The sequence below is a fragment of the Rousettus aegyptiacus genome, unplaced genomic scaffold, assembly GCF_014176215.1.
Source record: "Rousettus aegyptiacus isolate mRouAeg1 unplaced genomic scaffold, mRouAeg1.p scaffold_m13_p_4, whole genome shotgun sequence".
Lineage (NCBI taxonomy): Eukaryota > Metazoa > Chordata > Mammalia > Chiroptera > Pteropodidae > Rousettus > Rousettus aegyptiacus.
In genome coordinates this window covers 65,039,795-65,053,835 of record NW_023416307.1, presented here as the reverse complement: position 1 = coordinate 65,053,835, position 14,041 = coordinate 65,039,795, and the positions used below count along the sequence as shown (strand labels likewise).

General features: G+C 33.0%; 1 protein-coding gene and 1 pseudogene across 10 annotated transcripts in view; one reads left to right on the top strand and one right to left on the bottom strand.

Annotated features, from left to right (window-relative positions):
* Positions 1-14,041, top strand: part of BBX (BBX high mobility group box domain containing) — a 240,394-nt gene that overhangs the window by 33,402 nt on the left and 192,951 nt on the right. The window lies entirely within an intron of this gene.
* On the bottom strand, positions 5,453-5,571 carry LOC118602390 (annotated as a pseudogene).

Here is a 14,041-nt window from a genome sequence, read left to right as displayed (position 1 = left end):
CCACTGAGGACGAAGGGATGAAGATGAATGGGACCATGGAGAAAAAAATGGGAGGATGTCAATTTTATTTACATTGTGTTTTAATTTTTTTAAAAAAGATCTTAAGTATATGCAGTTGACCCTTGAACAAAACTTGGATTATGGGTGCTAATGCCTATCTCCTGCACAGTCAAAAATTTGCATATAACTTTTGACTCCCTTAAAACTCACTACTAATATAGCCTGCTTATCTTACCGATAAAGCAGTTGATTGACATATATTTTGTGTTTCATGTATTATGTACCATATTCTTAAAATAAAGTAAGCTAGAGAAAAGCAAATAATTTTAAGAAAATATTAAGAGAAAATACATTCACAGTAGTTATTGAAAAAACCAACCTGTAGATGAACCCATACATTTAAGTCCCTGGTGTTCAAGGGTCAACTATACTACAAAATGTTAAATTTTGGTAGTGGGTTCACACATATTTGTTAATTATCATTGTTTTCATTTTTTGTTGTTAATTTTTTCAAATGAAATATAAAGGAAATACTTTAATGCTTGACAGTATATATTGATATTTGTGAGTGCGTTTTGGGGATATTGAATTGTCCCTTTTCCTGAAATATTTTTTAGCTATAGATTTAATTCTCAGTGATGTGTTTGAAGAAGTGATTGTGCTGTGTGCTGTTTCCTAGTCACATTTCCATGCACGAAGCAATGGTTTCATGATTCATTTTTGCACAAACGTGTAGATCTTGATTCTCACACGTTGAAATAAACGCAGCTGTGTTTATTTCAATGAGATTACATTCAAATAAACACACATGTGATCCCTTATGAGTGTGAACCTGTAAAACACTTGTTGATTTGGTTCTGAAAATGTGTGTTCAAATAAACACACTTGTTTTAAGGGAAGTTTCACTTTTTTTTGGATGTTCATGCCTTGAACATGTGTTTTGTAGTAGGCAGATGTGGACATGAGTATCCTAAAAGAATAATGGTTCTTTAGAGTCTGTTGTTGCTTTAGACAAATACAGAGTTTATTTAATGGGCTATGTTTTAATGTTTGTAGTTGTCCTGTATAATTAATTAAGAATCTTCGAATATCACATTTCATATAATTTATTCTTTTCAGGTTAACTGAATGGAATAGAATTTTTAGCAAATTAAATAATATGTAAAATATATATGTGAGTATACTTTTGACAAATATTAATGATAAATTAAAAAGTGGAGTAGCTTTTTTAATTTTGGAAACTGCTTCTTGTTTAACTAGACTTATAAATCTGTGTTTTTACATTTCAAATTTTAGAATGAAAATAAGAGAAAAGTTCCAAACCACGAAGAGTACTATTCACATTTATATTTCTGCTGAAAGGACTGTGGGTAACCTGAAAAGAAATGAGTTACCATGCTTCAGCCTTCTACAGAATATTTTAATCAAATACAATATAACTTCCAAAGTACCAATATTTGAGGTTATCTTTTCTTATCAAATGAACCACAAGACCATAATAGCCAAAGGTCTTTTTTCCCCTTCAAAATATAGGGGACATTTTTATGCGTGGCATTATGCAAGTATTTAGGACTTAGACAGACTGGCGTCTATTTTTGAAAACCTGAAAGTTATCTTACCATACATCCACCTAAGGTTCTTTGGTTTAGAAGTTCTGTCAACCCCACAGCCTTGGGCTCTGCAGCTCTTCTCCTTGGTTGTGTGGAAGGAACTTTGCACAACAGTGTGTGTTGAGGGTGGGTGGTGCTTTGAGTGGGAGGAAAGGAGAGGCAGGTTGTTAATGGAGGGGCATATTCAGACAGTCTCCTTTGCCCAGTGAGTGCCTGAGTTTGGCCTCAGGGGCCCTCTACTGCCTCTTTCTCAAGACCTGTGTAGCTTACTCACTGCTTCCTGAAGCTCAGTATGGCTTTTAGCTCCATCTCTGAGGAACAGACACAAGGCACTACCCTCCACTTGGTGCCACAGTGGATACATAGGCATATCACCAGATATCTGTTTCTCGTATTAAACACGTTTTCTGGTCATTCATTGCTGGATTTGGCCTTTTAGGAATATTTATCCAGGCATTTCAAAGTTTAAATATTATGTACATAAATTTCCTAAGTGTAAACTATTTATTATACAGAAGATAAAGTTTTGAAAATTACTGTTTCTATTTCACAGGCAGTGCATGAATACATTTTTCTTTGTCCAAGACCAATATATTTCAGAATAAATATGATCATGTTTTATTTTTCCTAGTAATTACTAATTTTTGAAGTTAATTTAAAATGAAAACTATTTTAATTATTTGCTGGCTCACATGTTTAGAGCCTGCCTCTTCCTTTCTAGAAAAGGAAGCTTAATAAAAACAGAGTCCTTCCTCTGTTTTGTTTGCTCCATATATCCAGTGCATATAACAAAGCCTGGCATATATTAAACACTAAATAAATATTTGTGAATGCATGTTAAATGAAGATATAAATTTCTTTTCTATTTTATTCCCAATCTTAGTGTTTTGCTACCTGTTCCACAAACTCCCCAAACTAGCTACTTCATCAGTTAGATGTGTCTTTGTTAGAACCCTTTCAGTTCATTTACTTACATATATCTTCTTTTAATTGAAAAAGCAGAGCATAGTCACTATTTTTCTACACCTTTACCAGACTTGATATTATCAAACTTTTAATTTTTTCCAGTCTGATTTATGACAATCATCTTGTTTTAATTTAAAATTTCCGTGAAACAGAACATACTTTCATTTGTTTATTAGCCAATTTTTTTTCCTTAAATTATCTGCCTATACAGTTCTCTCTTGGCTCCAGGGAAGGCGTGGCTCCAGGACCCCTGAGAATACCAAAATTCTAGGATGCTCAAGTCTCTTATATAAAATGGCATAGTATTTGCATATCACCTATGCATATCCTTCCTATAGTTTTAAATCATTTCTAGATTAGTTATAATACCTGATATAATGTAAATGCTGTGTAAATAGTTGTTACACTATTGTTTAGGGAATAATGGCAAAGAAAATCTGTACATGCTCAGTACAGACACAGCCATGATAGGCCTAACTACACACGTTAGCAACAATGTAACATTTAAAAAAATATTTTTGATCTGTTCTTGGTTAAACTCCTGGATGTCATTGATGTCATTGATGCGGAACCCATGGATACAGAACATGGCGTGTATATCCTTTGCCTGTTTTGCTATTAAGCTTTCCTCTCTTTTTGAATGAGCTTTACATACATAGTCTATGTATTCTTTTGTTTAACATATATTAATATATACAGTAAATCTTTCTCACAGTTTAGTTTTAACTTTGTTAATAGTGTCATTTCTCAGGGGGATATTGTCTGTTTTATCAATCTTTTCCTTCTTGTCTTTTCGTTTTGTACTTTAAGGCCTTTCTTACCCCAGTGTCATTGGTATACTCCCTTGTATATTCTCTTATACGTATATCTGTTTGAATCTCATGTTTAAATCTTAAAAAAACAAAAAAAAAACACCTACTTACAATGCATTGTTGATGTCATGGGGTAGAGATGAATGTTTTTACCCTCTCCCATTCCTTCACCCCCACCACACTCAAAGGGGCAGCCTGTTCCAGCCCATCTGTGGATTAGTGTGTGCTTTTTTTAATTTGAAATGCTTTTATCATGTACAAATGTTTTGGGTTGGTTTTTGAATTTACATATTGCATTCTATTGATGTATTTTTTCCAGTTTCTGTGGAAGTAATGTATTGCATTATATAGCTTTATAATACCTCTCTTACTAGTTTCACTAGTTTGTCGGTTGATTCTGTTGAATATTTTCTTCCAGAAAATCAAATCATATGTAACTAATGATAGTTGTGTCACCTTGTCCAGTCTTTTAACTTTTCTATTTTTCTTCTTTTGTTTATTTTTACTTTTGGCTAATACATTGGCTGGTACCTCTGATGTAGTATTGATTACTCCTAGTGATAGTGTATATATTTTTACATGTTTTAATGCATCTAATATTCATTTTACTACCAATCCTCTTCATCAGGTTAAGGTAGCTCTCCTATACTTAGCTAAGAAATTTGATCCATGGATATGTGGTCAACTAGTTTGTTGAGTTTATGCTGTCATTTTATTTTACCCAGTTAAGATAGCGAATCGCATTGATAAGGATGCGTTTCTGAGATAAACTTGATGTTACTTTTTTTCATACCGTTTTATTTTTAAGTTTTACTTAAGAATTTTACAACTGTGCTGAAGTGTGAATGGTCAATAATTTTTTTTCTTTGCCATTTTTACCTGGCTCTAGCATGGGGTTAAGTTGAGCCTTGGCTTATGTAGTTCCTCATACCTTTCTATGCTTTGGAATAGTTTGTTTATTAGAACTCTTAAAAAACTGCCTCAGTTTTTTATAGTGCCTGTTTTGAGGATGTAGGTCTTTGGCATCTGCTTTAATTTTCTTTCCCTTTTTTTTAACTTTGGTTATTGTGTTGTTGGGTTTTCTGCTTGCTTTTGTAAGTTTTGATAATTCATATTTTGTTAGGAAGCTGTGCATTTCACATAGGTGTTAAAATTTTGGGTAGAAATTTCTTAGTATTCTCTTCTAATGCTTAATCTTTCCCTTGCCCTGCCTTTAGTTATTCTCATATGTTTATTAAATTATTTTATCTTAATTCTTTTTTTTCTTTTTAATGCTTGTTTCAAAATAATTCACTTATTTTTAAACTTTTAATCTCTAAAATGTCATTTGTTGCACTTTTCCTATTAGTACCATTTTGATGACAAATCACATGCTTTCTTATATAGTGTGGTCATTGCCAGTTTGAATTATTTAAACATTGCACTTTGATTTACTTTTTAGCCAATATGTAAATTAGAAATGAGGTTAAAATTCTTTTTGGGCTATCATTTTATTATTGATTATTTATGTTCCTCTATTTAGGTGAATGTGGCCTGCAGAATAGCAATATTTAGGAACATGTAAATAGTTCCTTTGTAGTCTGCTGTGTGATCAATCTCAGTATTTCATATGTGTTTGAAAAGAATGTGATTTCTTTTAATATGAAGTCTAGAATGTACATATTTACATCTGCTAGGTTAACCTTATATGTTACTCTGAAATGTGTTATTCCTGTCCTTCATCACATTATTTATCTTGCTTTAATTTTTCTGTTATTTTCTGAGAGAGAAGTTTTAGAGTTTACTAGTTGGTTGTGATGGTCAGTTTTTGTTTTTTGAGTTTTTTTTTTATTTATGTATTTCCAAACTTTGTTGTCAAATGTATAAGAATAAGTGATTATTATTCTCTCTAGGAAGATATTTTTTGGACAACTTAGATATTTCTTTGTCCCTTTTAATGATTTTCTCCTTGATTTCTTTTTTGTCTTTTGTCACTATTGCTATACATACTTTCTCTTTCCATTTGCTTATTGGATAGTTTCACATTCATGAATTTTATTTATTTTTTAATTTTTAATTTTTTTACACCTACAGCTCCTGGTCTTCTTAGGTGGTCTCCCATGCAAGTACTAACCAGGCCCGACCCTGCTTACCTTCTGAGATCAGACAGGATCGGGCGTGTTCAGGGTGGCATGGCCATAGACTACATATTGAATTTCGAACCTTTGTGTGTCATTTTGTTTTAGGTGTGTCTTTTATGGTTATGAATGTAACTAGATTTTACATTTTATTTTTTTTAAATTTAGCCTGAACATATCTCTGAATAGGTGCATTTTTATTTATTGTGACTTAAATCTATTTTTTTTTTTCTGTTACCCTCTTTTTATTTCTACTTTCTAGATTGTCAGGCATTTACTGTTTCTGAAAGGGTAATGTACTTCCTTAGTGAAGAAATAATTTAGCAACATAATATGAAGGGTAAATAAAGGTTACAGGAAATTATATCATGCTAGACTAAGAGACTGAACATAGATATTACCCAGAAAATATACTAGCTTCTGTAAGATACTTAGGATGGTATAGTTATTCCTGAACCGAATCACGGTGTGCTGGTGACCACTTCTAAAACTCTGTCTCCTGAATTTTGTGGAACTGCAGTATCAGATGGTCCTTTCTTTGTTTCACAAAAATTCCTAGTGAAAGGATTTGTGACAATCATTTATTTTTAAAAATAAGAGCAAAACCTAAAATGTACTTAATTCATTGTCTAGAGACAATTGGTACCTATCCAAGGGCTATTTTACCAGGATTGTTATTCTTCAGAGAAGCCAAAAAATGCCTGAAATGGACTGGCGATTGTCATGTGTTAAAAGTAATTGCATGTTTGTATTTATATTCTAAATGTTTTATAATTACAAGTAAACTCTTAAGGTGTTATTTCCTTTCTTCTCAGCCTTCTCATCATTAGTACATTTACAAATTCTTTTTAAAAAGGTTAAAATTACCATCCATATGGTATAATTATTTCAGTGTTTAATATATAAATGTAAACAGGCTGATTTTAGAAAGTAACATTTAAATTATCAGCCATTCAAATAAAAGAGTATTATAGCTATTGAGGTATGGCTAGGAAAGACTAATCTTTTTCTGAAAATATACCAATTTACCTCTGCTATATTAAGAGGCCCATTTTAAATAATATAAAACAACACCAAACAAATTTCATTAAGTAATGTTATGAGCCAGCCACTCTGTTAATTTTCACTTCAAAAGAAGTCAGTACCTTTACTACTAGTGTATCAAGACATGTGTTTTCTAGATTATTTAAAAATTTTAAGCAAATTTGCAATTCATATACTAATTCTTAATGTTATCCCATTAAATATAAACAGTAATAATCCAGTAAAAATAATGAAAATACTATATTCAGTCCATTGCCTTTATCAATGGAATAAGATCATGTTCACAATAATTAACCTACATTAATGCAGCTATTTTCAGCATTCCACAATTATGGTCCTTTAATCTGTACACAGATTAAGTCAAAGTAACAAAAGAATCAAATTATGTTTATGAAGATTAAAAATATTGACAGTTTAATGAAATCATCTGGTATCTCATTGAGTTATAAACTCGAATTTTCTTGAGGTACAAAAATAAAATATTTGTGAACATATGTAGGCTTTAAACATGAAACCTAGATTAAACATAATTACCGTTTTATTAACTGTTTTCAGTAGATTTTAAAAGATATACAGTTCTGTTTTTTGGAGACAGTCCTAATAAAATCTCCTTTCTCATTGTCTTCATAAGTACACTAACATTTTTCAGGCCATGTGTCTCCATTTTGAGCTTGGAAAATATACATGGGCAATAAAAATAATTGAATAACTATCATTTATTGAACACTCACCATTATAAGGCAGTATGATTAAGGGTTATATCACATATTCTTCCCTAAAACTAGTGGCGAGAACTATAACATCCTCATTTTATAAATGAGAAAATTGAGATCCAGAATGGTTAGTAACTTAGTCATGATAACACAACTATTAGAGGACTCCAGAATCAAAACCAGCATTTTCTCATTTCAAGATAGAATTGTGTTAAGTTATTTTTAGGTACAAGTTATTTTACTCTCCTTTGCAATATAGCAGCTTTAGATCTTTCAAGAAATGTAATTTCAAGTACATATATATTTTTAATTATTAAAGTTTAGAGTGCTTTTGGAAATTATGAAAGATAAAGGATTATGTCATATATTTTGTTACTTCTAACATCTAGCACAGTGTCATACATAATAATCACTCAATTATTTGCTGAAATGAAATAAAGGAAGTTCCTCATTGGGAGGTTAATGAATAAAAATGGGTAAAAGGCATGTAACAATATTTAAAAATCCAGCTTTCACTTCACCATTATCAATGTGATTTAGAGATGAAACCGAATGCTGAATAATATCTCTTGACCCTTTGTTCTATGCTGTATTTCCACGTTACAAAAAATACAGATTTATTTTTCAGAAGAAATGACTCAAGGCTGTAGAGGGCAGTGTAAGCCAACTCAAGCGGACTTTCTGGGTTAGTGAGGTGTTAGAATAGTTGCTATTGTCCAAATGTCCAGTTATGTTTTAAAACTGCAAGTGTCTAAGCACTGACATTAGAATGGTCTCAGACCTAAAACTAGAATGATAAGTGAAACTTGTATTGGAACCAAAGAATTACTTAGAATCACAAAGAAGCTGGCAATTAAATAAATACTTTCTACCATTCTGAATTTTCTTTATAATGGCAAAACCAAGATTTTTCCTGGATAATCTAGGCCTAAAAACATTTATGTCTCAATGAACTTGATGATAAAGTTTCTTGTAAAGAATTTTTTCTCCTCTTTAGTTGTTTAATTATGTAATTTCAAAATTAAAAATAGTAAAATTTTCAGTTGTCCTCCCTTTTCCTCTCCTCTTCCTCACGACTTTATGAAGGCATAGACTGTTTAGTTGTGTATCGAATTATGAACCATACTAAATTCAGTAAATATTTTTATAATATCAGCTTAGGTTTATTTGACATTCTTTCATTCTGTTGCCAGTATTCATGGACAGTTTGATTACTCAGGATTTGCTTGATTATGACAACTTTGGGGCAAATATGATGTTTTAGGATTATATTTTTCAGTGAGTAGCATAGATTTTCATTTAGGAAAATAAACCTAGTAGCTCACACCTATTTTAGTTTCTGGCAAAATTGTGCTCAGTGTTTCCCACACTGACCATCTGATGGAAATGGATGCCTGTAGTCTGAAGAATTAGGATACAGGATTTATACTAGTTATAGTCCTAATTTTCATTGAAACACATCATTCACCTAGTTCTTTGGTTTTGGCTTTGGATAAATGCAATTTGCATGGCTGAAAATTTCAAAAGTAAAAATCATATCTTTAATAATCACTGACTCAGTACTGGTTATTGTACTAATTCTACTTAGTAATTTTGTCTAGTTTAAATAATTTTAATAAGCATGTAGTCCTTGAGTAACAGTCCTTGAGTATCTCCAGTTTTAATAAAAAAGAAAAAACAAGTTTTCTAAATGTAGACAAACGAAGCATGTATATACGTCACAAATTATAGGAGTGCTGACTTCAAGCCTTTTATTCATATTTGACAATTTAAAATGTGAAGAAAACCAAGGAATATATAGTTCAGAAAACCTAACTATATTTTTAGCTCCCATCCATATTCTCATTTGATTTTCAGAACAATGCATTGGTAGAGTCAGGGTTGTCATTGTTATCTTTGCTGATGTGGGAAAACTAAGGCTCAGGTTATACATGGCATATGCTGAGGTTGAGGTGGCTGGTAAATCATAACGCTACAACTGGATCCCAGTCCCGCCTGCAGAGTTGCTTAGTATTAAATGGCTATTTTATGATTTTGTTGGCACAAACATAAGTGATTTCTTCAACATATTAAGAATCAAAACACTCCTATGTTTTGTTGAATGAATGACCTTCTAAAAATCAGATTATGTTATCTAGAGATTCTCAATAACAGTTTATAATTTCACCTTATTGACCTCACCAATTCATTAACTTTGGGAATTTTCTAGTTTTTAGTTTTGCTTTAGAGGTCTTTTTTGGGGGGTCTGATCTCAAGTGTAGTTAAGGTTGTTTGTCTATTTCATGTCTATGAAGGCCAAAATTTATGGAGATTTATAGAACAAGGATATGTTAACAGGACAAAATTGTAAGCTGGATAAATTTGTGATGCAAATTTACTTCATGACATTGTCTTTTTTAGGTACAAGTCAGCATTCCAAGGATTGATCTCTCTATATGGTTAGTTATTTTGTACCTTGTGAATTTTGGTTTGGCATTAGGGTCTTGGACTTTGGTAAGAAGGGACTGACCAACATTTTTCTTGTGACTTTTTTTCCTCCCAAAACTTTTTTATAAACACTAAATCACAAGAAAAAATTTATTTGTTACTACATCTCTGAAAGACACATGAAATTTTTTTTTTTTTTGCCTTAAATCCCATTAATTAAAATACTAAAAAGGATCCCTAACACACCTGTTTTTTTCTAAAGGGATTTTAGAGAGTGTGTTGGTGTTTGTGTGCAGCACACTGTGATTCACCACGCAAGGAAGTAGTTGCACATTTTGGTTTTAAATTTATCAAAACAACATTTACAAAGGGAAAAAATATTAGGAATAGAAGGAAGGATTGGAAGATAAAGGTGTTCTGCGTCTGTCTTCATAGGAAAGGAATTTGAGGCTTACTTTAAATGTTTGTGACTTTGAGTAGGTTACTTAAGTGCTCTCAATCTCAGTTTCCTCATCTTTAGTGTGAGATAATAATGGTACCTGCCTCACTGACCATTGAAAGTAATAAAATGAAATAGGTAAATGGCTTCTGCGCTTCTTGGCCCATGGTATTTTTTAAATAATTGATAGTAATAGCAGTAGTGCTTGTTGCTTTAATAATCTTATATAAAAATTAATTTATACCTGAAGCTTAGTGGTAGCAAAAGGAGTGGACAGGAAAGATCAAATAAGTGAAGAGTCAGTAACTATACTTCATAAGGGCTTAGCAACTGGCATGGTGTGGGTGTTGAAGTTAAGGGGCTACCAAGGTGACTGATGGTTCAAGGATAGGGATCTATTAAAGGGATGGTGTTCTTCCTTACTCCAAGAAAGTAGTGTTTTCAAAGAAGTATCAGTGAGGCAAAGTAGTGGATAAAAACACTCAGGATAACTTTTGGTTTTATTTGTCACACTCGTTTTAATAAATTGGTCTTTAATACTTTTAAATGCTTTTAGGTAATGTGTATTTTGTGGGGAGGGGTTCTCCTGTCTAAGTAATTCAAGTTTTCAGTACTAATTTATTTGGCTAGTGATGATCTCCCTAAACAGTCAAATGGCAAAATTCCTGCCATTGCTTCATTTAAAAGAACCAGCTCTTCCTTAAGATAAACAGTATCTAGAACCACGGCCAGGTACATTCTCTTCACTGTAAGAGAGAGACAAGGGGAGTAGTCAGGAAGCATGTAGGTGGGAAGGGTTTCCTGTTTCCAGGCAACAGTGAGGAGCTACAGAGGGAAAGCAACTTGAATATAAATTCATTCAGGAGAGGACATTTTACCACACCGCCTTCTAGCCGGTGGGACACAGACTTGATTCTGGAAGAGAGGGTGGAGTTTAAACTTCATTTATCAGTGGGTAAAGTTATTGTAAACCTCTCTCTCATCAGATTTTGTGTACACACACACACACACACACACACACACACACAAATATATATATATATATATCACATCTTAGTGACCAGGTTAGAATTTTACAATTTTATTTTGAAAACAGCAGCATCTGCCTGTTGCCCCCTTCTCATTTTTCAGGAGTCACAGTGCTTTCCGTGGGTTCATTTTCTTGTCTGCCTGCTTAGAGAACAGAGGAGCTCTTGGCCTTAGAGCAGGCTCTTTCCCTGCCTGCCTCCATCTGCAGGAAGGAGGGAGAAGCACAGAACACTGGGCTCACAGGGAGATGCTTCCTCCTCCGGTGAAGCCAGCCCAGAGGCTTACTGTGAGCAAATGAGAGAAGAAGCCTTCCTGCTCCTGGGCCATGTAGAGTGTGCCCCGGTTACCTGTGACATTTCCCTCATCCTGTGAAATGCACGAGAGAAGATTTTGAAGAGTGGAGGAAGGCATTTGCAGGAGGCAGCTACCTGATGGGGGTGGGTTAATCTTAAGCTTTTGAAATACTAAGAAAAGTGATTTAAATATGGGTTCTCCTCAAGATTTTGTAACTGATACAGTAACTCTATGGGCCCACATTTTACACTCCAGCTCTGGAGTATGTGGGTAGTCATCAAGGTTAGGGACCGGTAAGAAGCAGGAGAAGGATTATACATGCTAAGAGTTGTCTGTGTTGAATGCATGTCTTCTCATGTCTCACTTTCACATTGTAGTCCCTCTAGATTGGTTGAGGTGAGCTACTTTTCTTTTAAAATCTGCATTTTATTGTTTCATTATACTCCATATATTTAAGAGTTTTCTTCAAAATCTATAAGTCAGATGATAGGTCTTATAAAAGGGGTAAGTGCTATAATAGATCTTGCACTGGGATTTGTCCTATGCTCAAGCAAGAGAAGAGCAGGTACTGTTATGTGAGAGTGGGCCTGGAAAGGTTGTATGTTTTATCACTCAGTCTGGAGCCTCCTTTAGTAACTTGTCTCAGAATCTTGCCCTACACCCACTAGTTAGTTACAGGGCCATAGAAAGAGCTGCCTAGACGCTTAAGCAAACAGGCAGGATTCAGGCTTTTATATTAGATCCCCCTTGCCATGTGTCTGAGGATGAATCACCACTTGAAGGGTCTAATCTGTCTCCTTATTGTCCTGTCTGGAGGGGTCACATTATTTAAATGTAACTCCTGAGAGCTTGGCAGGTCTTTTCAAACAGATGTTGATGGATGGTCTGCAGTCCCTCCCATCTCAACAGATTTCTTTATGCTTCTTTTTACATAGACACTTAACCTATGTTAAGGGTGCCTCTTTTATGATGACCAGAGAGAAGAAATTAAAGGAGTTTAATCCTCATGGTTTATATAGTTTGTTCATCCTCAGTTTGCAAAGCCAGTTTTTAGGCAAATGTCAAGCTGTATCTCTGTTCATTTGTTTTCCTTCTGTATTTGTGTTTTCAGTATACTGTGGAGACATCAAGAAAGTACCTATGGTAGATTATCTTTTAGTTTTACTATTATTTCCTATAGAATTAATCATCACATCTAGTTTTAAGGACACAATTTGGCAAATTCTTAGGTATTTTTATTAATTATATAATATAATTATATATTTATGGCAGTGGATCCCCCTCTCCCCATATAATTGGATTGTATTTGAGAAGCTCATTTAAATCAGTGCAAAAGATTTCAAAAAGCCAATACCTTTTGGGTAAAATTCGAGTCACTTAATGGCATTATATACAGACAGTTAATTGGGTCTAGGTTCATTTTAATCACTTGATATCAGTTATAGAGTTTAATTTCAGATGTAGGAAATAATGAAAAATTAATACAATAAAAATATACTCTCTGCATCAGGCTTTCTTTAACATGAAAAACTAGTTTAGTTTTCTAGGAGTTTATATTGGCTGTTTATCTAATTTTTAAAGACATTGCTTCTGTTTTGCTAGCATTTTGGACAGAAGGTAAGTCTTAAATCCGAAAGTTTTTTGTTAATTTTCTAATTATTTTATTATTATTCTGACTATTCTCTTTAAGGATTGTCATCCTGCTCTTTCTTTGAATGTTCAATATTGTTACCTTTTGCATGCTCATATGATAATTCGTATTAACAATTTGTTTTGTTTTACTGAAGAGTCAAAAGTAAAATTTCCAGGTGAGATTCACTTAATGAAAGAACATTATTTCTTAGTATCAGCCACATAGAACTTTAGATGAATTCTTAGTAAGTATTCACCAAAAATGTGACTGTATATAGGTGTGTTGTCAGGAAAAAAAATATGTCCAATGGTTTAAACATTAGATGGACACTATTTTTAATAAGAGATACTAAATTTCATGATTTTAGTTTTCTGTACTTATACAAATAAATGTTTATGGAAGACCTAAAGTCTACCTTATATCTGGTCTGAGACTATAACCTTTTTCATTGTTATTCATAAGTGAATTCTTGAATGAGTTTTGGTTAAGAACAATCTATATTTAACTAGGAGCAAATTTAAATAAAGCTTCTAATTTTTTATAGAAGCTGCTAGTTTTGCCTTAAAATAACTTTAATCATACTTTCACTTGCTAAACTTTCATAGAGTAATCACACATAAGTTCTGGGGTGGATAAAATAAATTTAAGACCTTTCCCCTGCATCCTAGGAAATAGAAATAGTCTTTTCCCCATATCTGCTGAAAATTTTTTTGGTGATCCAGGTCAGTCTCTTTCAACTCCAACTCCAGAATTCCCCCCCCCCTTTTTTTTTAATCATCCTTTATTTGTGCCTTGTTCCTTTTACCAAGTCTAAAGTAAAGGGACCATATTTTCTTCACTCTTCTGTCATGCAGGGCTATCTAATGCTTTGCAAAACTAGACAGGTAATAATTGTGGAATTAAACAGAGTTTTAGAAAGTGGCTTTGAGAATTATATGCCAAATTATAATTAGTGGT